This window comes from Salvelinus fontinalis, chromosome 1, assembly GCF_029448725.1.
Source record: "Salvelinus fontinalis isolate EN_2023a chromosome 1, ASM2944872v1, whole genome shotgun sequence".
Taxonomy (NCBI): Eukaryota; Metazoa; Chordata; class Actinopteri; order Salmoniformes; family Salmonidae; genus Salvelinus; species Salvelinus fontinalis.
Genome location: NC_074665.1, coordinates 82,370,894 through 82,380,706, shown reverse-complemented (window position 1 = coordinate 82,380,706; position 9,813 = coordinate 82,370,894). Strand labels below are relative to the sequence as shown.

At 49.0% G+C, this 9,813-nt stretch overlaps 1 protein-coding gene across 3 annotated transcripts in view; it reads left to right on the top strand.

Annotated features, from left to right (window-relative positions):
- Positions 1-8,809: 8,809 nt before the first annotated feature.
- The window catches only part of LOC129862805 (thrombospondin-2-like), a 45,149-nt gene continuing 44,145 nt past the window's right edge, over positions 8,810-9,813 (top strand). For 2 of the 3 annotated variants that reach the window (XM_055934822.1, XM_055934802.1), the window contains exon 1: positions 8,955-9,273. The gene's annotated coding sequence lies outside the window, so the exon portion shown is untranslated. Of the gene's footprint in view, positions 8,916-8,954; positions 9,274-9,813 lie in introns of those variants that run through there. The other variant, XM_055934813.1, reaches the window with a different exon arrangement.

Genomic DNA, 9,813 nt, shown 5'->3' with positions numbered 1-9,813 from the left:
AGAGATGGGAAAGGGATAGACCTCATCACCCCAGAGAGGTGGGAAAGGGATAGACCTCATCACCCCAGAGAGATGGGAGAAGGATAGGCCTCATCACCCCAGAGAGATGGGAGAAGGATAGGCCTCATCACCCCAGAGAGGTGGGAAAGGGATAGACCTCATCACCCCAGAGGTGGGAAAGAGATAGACCTCATCACCCCAGAGAGGTGGGAGCGGGATAGACCTCATCACCCCAGAGAGATGGGAGAAGGATAGGCCTCATCACCCCAGAGAGGTGGGAAAGGGATAGACCTCATCACCCCAGAGGTGGGAAAGGGATAGACCTCATCACCCCAGAGAGGTGGGAGCGGGATAGACCTCATCACCCCAGAGAGATGGGAGAAGGATAGACCTCATCACCCCAGAGAGGTGGGAAAGAGATAGGCCTCCAGAGAGGTGGGAAAGGGATAGACATCATCACTCCAGAGAGGTGGGAGAAGGATAGACCTCATCACCCCAGAGAGGTGGGAAAGAGATAGGCCTCCAGAGAGGTGGGAAAGGGATAGACATCATCACTCCAGAGAGGTGGGAGAAGGATAGACCTCATCACCCCAGAGAGGTGGGAAAGGGATAGACCTCATCACCCCAGAGAGGTGGGAAAGGTATAGGCCTCCAGGGAGGTGGTAAAGGGATAGACATCATCACTCCAGAGAGGTGGGAAAGGGATAGACCTCATCACCCCAGAGAGGTGGGAAAGGGATAGACCTCATCACCCCAGAGAGGTGGGAAAGGTATAGGCCTCGTCACCCCAGAGAGATGGGAAAGGGATAGGCCTCATCACCCCAGATAGGTGGGAAGGGGATAGGCCTACCCCTCTCTGTTACAGTGACATCAGACCATGGTTACGTCCCAAATGTCGGTGTCAGACTCTTAAAGAAAAAATATTTGTCCAGTTTGAGGTGAGTAATCGCTGTTCTGATATCAAGAAGCTCTTTTCGGTCATAAGAGACGGTAGCATCAACATTATGTACAAAATAAGTTACAAAAAATGCGAAAAAACACACAAAATAACACTATTGGTTAGGATTCCGTAAAATGGCATCCATCCCCTCCGGCGCCATGAACCCTAAGGTGCCATTTGGGATTGCACCCAGTGATATCAGACCATGTTGCTCAGGAGAATGCAGCAAGTATTAATTTATTATTCTTTTTTCTGATAAAAAATGAAGTATTTCTGATTAATGTAGAAAATGCGATATACTACTGGGTATACAATGGCAGGTCAAAAATGAAGATATTTTGCAAAGCACAGCAGATCTGGCAAACTAAGCAATCTTATACATCATTGCGACTCATTGCCTCAGAATAATGATAAAACATTTTTGGGTTATAAACGTCACATGAATGCCATCTTTCCAGCAGGGACAGGAAAATGGTTAAAGAGTATGTTTTACAGCACTAGCCATCCTCGCCAAATGTCATTTACTGGTGTGACTGAATGGCTGGCGTAGTCTGCATTAAGGAGCAATTCATCTCATTTTATTGCATGGTTCTAGTCTTGCTTTTTGGGTTACTTCATATTTGATGACTATGAGTTGACCAAAATAATTCCATGTCATGTGTCTTCAGATGTCACTCATCCTCTCCAATAGCCTGTTTAAACCAAACTGAATGCTGCGCTCAATGTGGATTTAATGGTGAACTCAATGTTCTGTCTCATTTAACCAGACTACCTCTCCAATGATATGAAGTGCAAAACCTCTACAGTAGGCAGTTTCTGTGAAAAACACACATGGACTCTTATGATGTTACTGTTTGGAAGGAGACAACAAAGTGACAGCCATCATCGAGGCCTTGCCATGAAGAGGGAGAGAGAGAATGGTGTCACGCCCTGACCATAGAGAGACTTTTTATCCTCTATGTTGGTTAGGTCGGGGTGTGACTAGGGTGGGTAATCTAGGTATTTTTTTTCTATGTTGGCCTGGTATGGTTCCCAATCAGAGGCAGCTGTTTATCATGTCTCTGATTGGGGATAATATTTAGGCAGCCATTTCCCCACTTTCCCCATCTTGTTTATGTGTAGTTGCCTGTGAGCACTCCATAGCTTCACGTATCGTTTGCTTTTTTAAATTGTTTTGTGCGTTTCACAAATAAAAAGATGTGGAACCCATATCACGCTGCGCCTTGGTCCGAATGTTATTTCAACGATCGTGACAAATGGGGAGAAAGAGAGAAAGAGAGCAAGAGAGAGAGAGACAGAGACAGAGACAGAGACAGAGACAGAGACAGAGACAGAGACAGAGACAGAGACAGAGACAGAGACAGAGATAGAGATAGAGATAGAGATAGAGATAGAGATAGAGAGAGAGAGAGAGAGAGAGAGAGAGAGAGAGAGAGAGAGAGAGAGAGAGAGAGACAGAGACCGAGATAGGGAGAGAGAGAAAGAGAGCAAGAGAGACCGAGATAGGGAGAGAAAGAGAGCAAGAGAGACCGAGATAGGGAGAGAGAAAGAGAGCAAGAGAGACCGAGATAGGGAGAGAGAGAAAGAGAGCAAGAGAGACCGAGATAGGGAGAGAGAGAAAGAGAGCAAGAGAGACCGAGATAGGGAGAGAGAAAGAGAGCAAGAGAGACCGAGATAGGGAGAGAGAGAAAGAAGGCAAGAGAGACCGAGATAGAGAGAGAGAGAGAGAAACTGCTGATGTGATGTTTGCTCAGTTCACAGTTTCTCCATGTTTCCCAACTTTAAAATGTGTATCTCTGCGGTGCACTAAAAAGACATGTGACTAGTGGACTCCAGCTGTTAACTGGCTGTACCAAAGCAAGTTGTTTCTAAAAACATAACTAGGGGAAAGATACAGGGAAGACATCCTCCTCCCTCATGTGGTACCCTTCCTGCAGGCTCATCCTGACATGACCCTCCAGCATGACAATGCCGTACTGCTCGTTCTGTGTGTGATTTCCTGCAAGACAGGAATGTCAGTGTTCTGCCATGGCCAGCGCAGAGCCCGGATCTCAATTCCATTGAGCACGTCTGGGACCTGTTGGATCGGAGGGTGAGGGCTAGGGCCATTCCCCCCAAAAATGTCAGGGAACTTGCAGGTGCCTTGGTGGAAGAGTGGGGTAACATCCCATAGCAATAACTGGCAACTCTGGTGCAGTCCATAAGGAGGAGATGCACAGCAGTACTTAATGCAGCTGGTGGCCACACCAGATACTGACTGGTACTTTTAATTTTGACCCCCCTGGGTGGGGCTGGGGGGATGGGAGGTTGGAAGTGGAGACATGTGGGCTGGGTGGGGTTGGGGGAATGGGGAGGTTGGGGGAAGAGTCATGTTGGCTGGGTGGGGTTGGGGGGATGGGGAGGTTGGGGGAAGAGACATGTTGGCTGGGTGGGGTTGGGGGAATGTGATGGGAGGTTGGGAGTGGAGACATGTTGGCTGGGTGGGGCTGGGGGGATGGGAGGTTGGGGTGGAGACATGTTGGCTCGGTGGGGTTGGGGGGATGGGAGGTTGGGAATGGAGACATGTTGGCTGGGTGGGGTTGGGGGAATGGGATGGGATGGGAGGTTGGGAGTGGAGACATGTTGGCTGGGTTGGGCTGGGGGGATGGGAGGTTGGGAATGGAGACATGTTGGCTGGGTGGGGCTGGGGGGATGGGAGGTTGGGATTGGAGACATGTTGGCTGGGTGGGGCTGGGGGGATGGGAGGTTGGGAGTGGAGACATATTGGCTGGGTGGGGTTGGGGGGATGGGAGGTTGGGAGTGGAGACATGTTGGCTGGGTGGGGCTGGGGGGGATGGGAGGTTGGGAGTGGAGACATGTTGGCTGGGTGGGGCTGGGGGGATGGGAGGTTGGGGTGGAGACATGTTGGCTGGGTGGTGCTGGGGGGATGGGAGGTTGGGAGTGGAGACATGTTGTCTGGGTGGGGCTGGGGGGATGGGAGGTTGGGAGTGGAGACATGTTGGCTGGGTGGGGCTGGGGAGATGGGAGGTTGGGGTGGAGACATGTTGGCTGGGTGGTGCTGGGGGGATGGGAGGTTGGGAGTGGAGACATGTGGGCTAGGGGGATGGGAGGTTGGGAGTGGAGATATGTTGGCTGGGTGGGGTTGGGGGTGATGGGAGGTTGGGAGTGGAGACATGTTGGCTGGGTGGGGTTGGGGGTGATGGGAGGTTGGGAGTGGAGACATGTTGGCTGGGTGGGGTTGGGGGGATGGGAGGTTGGGAGTGGAGACATGTTGGCTGGGTGGGGCTGGGGGGGATGGGAGGTTGGGGTGGAGACATGTTGGCTGGGTGGGGCTGGGGGGATGGGAGGTTGGGAGTGGAGACATGTTGGCTGGGTGGGGCTGGGGGGATGGGAGGTTGGGTGTGGAGACATGTTGGCTGGGTGGGGCTGGGGGGATGGGAGGTTGGAGTGGAGACATGTTGGCTGGGTGGGGCTGGGGGGATGGGAGGTTGGGAGTGGAGACATGTTGGCTGGGTGGGGCTTGGGGGATGGGAGGTTGGGGTGGAGACATGTTGGCTGGGTGGGGCTGGGGGGATGGGAGGTTGGGAGTGGAGACATGTTGGCTGGGTGGGGCTGGGGGGATGGGAGGTTGGGTGTGGAGACATGTTGGCTGGGTGGGGCTGGGGGGATGGGAGGTTGGAGTGGAGATATGTTGGCTGGGTGGGGCTGGGGGGATGGGAGGTTGGAGTGGAGACATGTTGGCTGGGTGGGGCTGGGGGAATGGGATGGGAGCTTGGGAGTGGAGACATGTTGGCTGGGTGGGGCTGGGAGGTTGGGAGTGGAGACATGTTGGCTGGGTGGGGCTGGGGGAATGGGATGGGAGCTTGGGAGTGGAGACATGTTGGCTGGGTGGGGTTGTGGGGATGGGAGGTTGGGAGTGGAGACATGTTGGCTTGGTGGGGTTGGGGGAATGGGACGTTGGGAATGGAGACATGTTGGCTGGGTGGGGTTGTGGGGATGGGAGGTTGGGAGTGGAGACATGTTGGCTTGGTGGGGTTGTGGGGATGGGAGGTTGGGAGTGGAGACATGTTGGCTTGGTGGGGTTGTGGGGATGGGAGGTTGGGAGTGGAGACATGTTGGCTTGGTGGGGCTGGGGGAATGGGAGGTTGGGAGTGGAGACATGTTGGCTTGGTGGGGTTGGGGGATGGGAGGTTGGGAGTGGAGACATGTTGGCTTGGTGGGGTTGTGGGGATGGGAGGTTGGGAGTGGAGACATGTTGGCTTGGTGGGGTTGGGGGATGGGAGGTTGGGAGTGGAGACATGTTGGCTGGGTGGGGTTGTGGGGATGGGAGGTTGGGAGTGGAGACATGTTGGCTTGGTGGGGTTGTGGGGATGGGAGGTTGGGAGTGGAGACATGTTGGCTTGGTGGGGTTGTGGGGATGGGAGGTTGGGAGTGGAGACATGTTGGCTTGGTGGGGCTGGGGGAATGGGAGGTTGGGAGTTGAGACATGTTGGCTTGGTGGGGTTGGGGGATGGGAGGTTGGGAGTGGAGACATGTTGGCTTGGTGGGGTTGTGGGGATGGGAGGTTGGGAGTGGAGACATGTTGGCTTGGTGGGGTTGGGGGATGGGAGGTTGGGAGTGGAGACATGTTGGCTTGGTGGGGTTGTGGGGATGGGAGGTTGGGAGTGGAGACATGTTGGCTTGGTGGGGTTGGGGGGATGGGAGGTTGGGAGTGGAGACATGTTGGCTTGGTGGGGTTGGGGGGATGGGAGGTTGGGAGTGGAGACATGTTGGCTTGGTGGGGTTGGGGGGATGGGAGGTTGGGAGTGGAGACATGTTGGCTTGGTGGGGTTGGGGGGATGGGAGGTTGGGAGTGGAGACATGTTGGCTTGGTGGGGTTGGGGGAATGAGACCGGAGGTTGGGAGTGGAGACATGTTGGCTTGGTGGGGTTGGGGGAATGAGATCGGAGGTTGGGAGTGGAGACATGTTGGCTTGGTGGGGTTGGGGGAATGAGATCGGAGGTTGGGAGTGGAGACATGTTGGCTTGGTGGGGTTGGGGGAATGAGATCGGAGGTTGGGAGTGGAGACATGTTGGCTTGGTGGGGTTGGGGGGATGGGAGGTTGGGAGTGGAGACATGTTGGCTTGGTGGGGTTGGGGGGATGGGAGGTTGGGAGTGGAGACATGTTGGCTTGGTGGGGTTGTGGGGATGGGAGGTTGGGAGTGGAGACATGTTGGCTTGGTGGGGTTGGGGGGGTGGGAGGTTGGGAGTGGAGACATGTTGGCTTGGTGGGGTTGGGGGGATGGGAGGTTGGGAGTGGAGACATGTTGGCTTGGTGGGGTTGGGGGAATGAGATCGGAGGTTGGGGTGGAGACCCACTTCTTTTTTTTTCTTTTTTTTACCTGTATAGACTGAAAGTATTTTTACTTCATCTTTATAATATGATCCAACTGATCAATACTGTAGTTATGTAACATTTTCTCTCCTCCCCATGGCATAATTTGTTGAACTGCAGAAAACTTGCTATAAAACTGCTAAAATGTCTCTCTGCACCATGGTAAAATGAGTAGAATTGCATGAAATGTGTTATAAAACTGCAACATTTTAATTTTCTCTCCACCCCATGGCAAAATGTGTAGAACTGCAGGAAACGTGCTTTAAAACTGCAACATTTTCTGTATGCCCCATGGCAAAATGTGTAAAATTGCAGGAAATTAAAACAGACATGTTTTCTCTGCTGTCAAGAGGGGGCCACTAATAAGATTTCACCTGCTTGTTGGGGTCATCCCAACCAAGGGCCCCCAAAAGGCTATGGGTAAGACTAAGAGTAAGCTGCAACCTTTCTAGAGAGCACCTGGCAAATGCAGGGGCATCAATCAATTTGTATTTACTGGCATTCTGTGTGGAAATGGTGGCATGCCAAAGACTGGCTGGATTCATATATCCTTTGATTGGAATAATATACCTATAACTGACTAGTGTACTAAAATGCTAGAAACATGCTAGAAACCAACACCTCAAAAACATGACTAAAACTGACATACTTGGCTACTCTTTCCTTATTAGAACATTCCTCAGTTATTACTGCCCTATTGGCTATTTTGGTAAGCTACTGTCCGTTCTATTCCCTGCGTATTGTTCCTGTCAAAATAAGACAAGGACGTCTCCAAATGACGCGCGCTTCATCTATCTCCATCTATTGTTTGTTTTATGACCCCTTTCCATGAGCCAACCGAAACCCCAGGAACGAAGGAATGTCAGTGGAATATACGAGTCATTCCTATCTGACAACATAGAGGGGAGCAGAAGTAGAAGGGAACTACTTATTTCCAGACCAGATACAGTCTTACTTGCCAGCAACGAGGGAGCATCCAAATTCCTAAAAACACACAACAGCCAGCGAGTCGGTCGCGGTCGGTCGTTTTAACCCTCAAAATACAAGTCGGTCTGAACAGCCGGTGTCCTAAATGACATTGTGTAAATGATCACGCGACACATCGCTAGAGGATCACTATTCCCCCATCAGTAAGCAGCGCGTTGTGTCTCGCCCATGTACGGATCATGGTGGATCAGTGTGAATTGCTGACTTTATTTTGGTGCCTAAAGGGGATATTTAACGAATGACAAATTATTAGGCTATAGGTTACAGATATTATCTAAATTTGACAAACGAATGTTACAGAAGCCACATTAATTCACTGTACACTTTAATAGGCATCGGTGAACTATAGCCTAATATATTGAATGCTGGTGGTCTGGTCTGATTAAAAAGTAGAACAAATCCTATACTGTAGTTTGAATAGGTAGGCTGCAGTTGATGTGCTTGCCTTAAGATTTGTTAAAATTCCGAGCTATTAAATAAACTGACAGAAAAACGTGTGCGTTAAAGTTTTTGGAACGTTTTGAAAAATACTGCACTCCAAAGACTATATGTTATAGAGCGGATATATTTTTAATTTACAGCCACATGGAAACCGTGACCAAGCTTTGCGCTCCCAGACAGAGGAGTGTCCAGAACATGTTGAATGGGGTGCCGCTTTAAACAGATATAAGCAAATTACGCTATCAGAACGGAATTATGTAATTCCGCCTTAGAAATTGGATCCAAACATTGTTAAATGGGGTGGGCAAGGTGGGGCACAGACCCAGTTTAGGGGGGCCATAGCATGTTTAACCTTAATCGATGCATGGTGGGTTTTAAAATATATCATTATGATGGGTCAACGCATTAAATACTTCAGCTTAGGTTTGGTTAAAATAATTCATAAATCATTTCCAAAAGTCTTGTTACAGTGTTTGCATTAAATGTCAGAATTCTAAGTAAGGGTATTAGCATACAACAGTAAATTCAATTGAAGTGCCATCCAGAGTGCGAATTATACCGCGAATTGTATGTGTGTACGCACTTGCGCGTGCACAAATAGTTTTTATGGCTTTATAGTAAAGACATGAACTTTAACACAAAATGTATTAACTTTTAATTTGTCATGAACACAACCAGTCATGATGTTTTCATCTGATTGTCAAACAAAGTCACTTCAAAATGTAGGTTAACTAGGTTACTTGCGCATGTTCATCTACTCCAAAATATATCCAGCATCCAAACAGTGCACTCAGCACCCGCCATTTGAATGGAAAGAGACATCTATTACTAACACCATAGTGTAATGACATTCAGCCTACAGAGTTTCATGTATTCATGGATGCCCAAAATGTTTAACCCCAAATACAAATTAACAAACGTATTAAATGATTTGTGATTTACTAGGGTGACCAATCAGAATTCAGGGGGCCACCCTGGGCCACCACCTGGGCACACCACTGCTCCCAGACCTAAAAGCCAGCGCAAGCCTCACATCCGACCTCGCTATCGCGTTTTCTCTATCAATAACTCCTCCCCGAAACCCGATTCCGTTGGAACTTCGGTAATGAAGTGGGCTTGATAGAGAGGTTGGATTGGGGAACAAGAGAGCGCGAGGGAGGGGCCCCGGGACCGGTAAATGCCGCTTTAAACAGATATAAGCAAATTACGCTATCAGAACGGAATTATGTAATTCCGCTTTAGAAATTTAATCCAAACATTTCATACTTAAACTTGACTGACAGGGTCGTAGTGAGGAGTATATAGGAGGGAGGGAGACTGGTGCCTAAGCCACTATCGCTCAAGTCCTCCCTACATAATGTAGATCTAGTGAAGTAAACCAAGCGGACTTTACATTTTACGCACCAGGTTACAGGAGTTATTCCGTTTTCATTACACTATTCATATTTATTTGAAAAATATATTTGTTATAACCTTTTTTATTATTGGATATCTAACGGATTTTTTTAAAGGGAATTTGCACTTTCACCCGGTAAATTGTTGCATTCCAATGTGCATGGGGATTTTTTTTTGCATTTTCAAAAACAATCAGCAATGTTGCCATACGTTTCAAATGTACTGCTAGTCAGAATAATTTAGTTAAATAATGTAGCACACTTATATTTTGCTATGTGATTGATTTGTTTCGTTAAACGTTATGCATTTGCAGAAAGGTTGTTTTAGAAGTAGTGTATAATTGTTTCCCAATAGCCTATAACAGCCCACATACAGTATGTGCACGGTGTAAGGTGTAATGTATGTATTGTATCTTCCTCGATAAACCTGTGTTAGTTTTGGAGACAGTTAGGCTCCTTCGTAGCGGTGCTGTTGTTGAAGCAGATCTGTGGATTTGACGTTAGGTTGTAATGGCTTGGCTGAACTTCACTATTCACAGTTGCAATGGACTTGGTGTCGCTTTGTGACAGCTGAGCAGAGAGCGAATAAAAAATAGATAGCCTACAAAGTTTTACAATTTTACTTATCAGATAGTCATTACAATCGTGATGAAGTTAACAACTTTAAATTTGCGGTT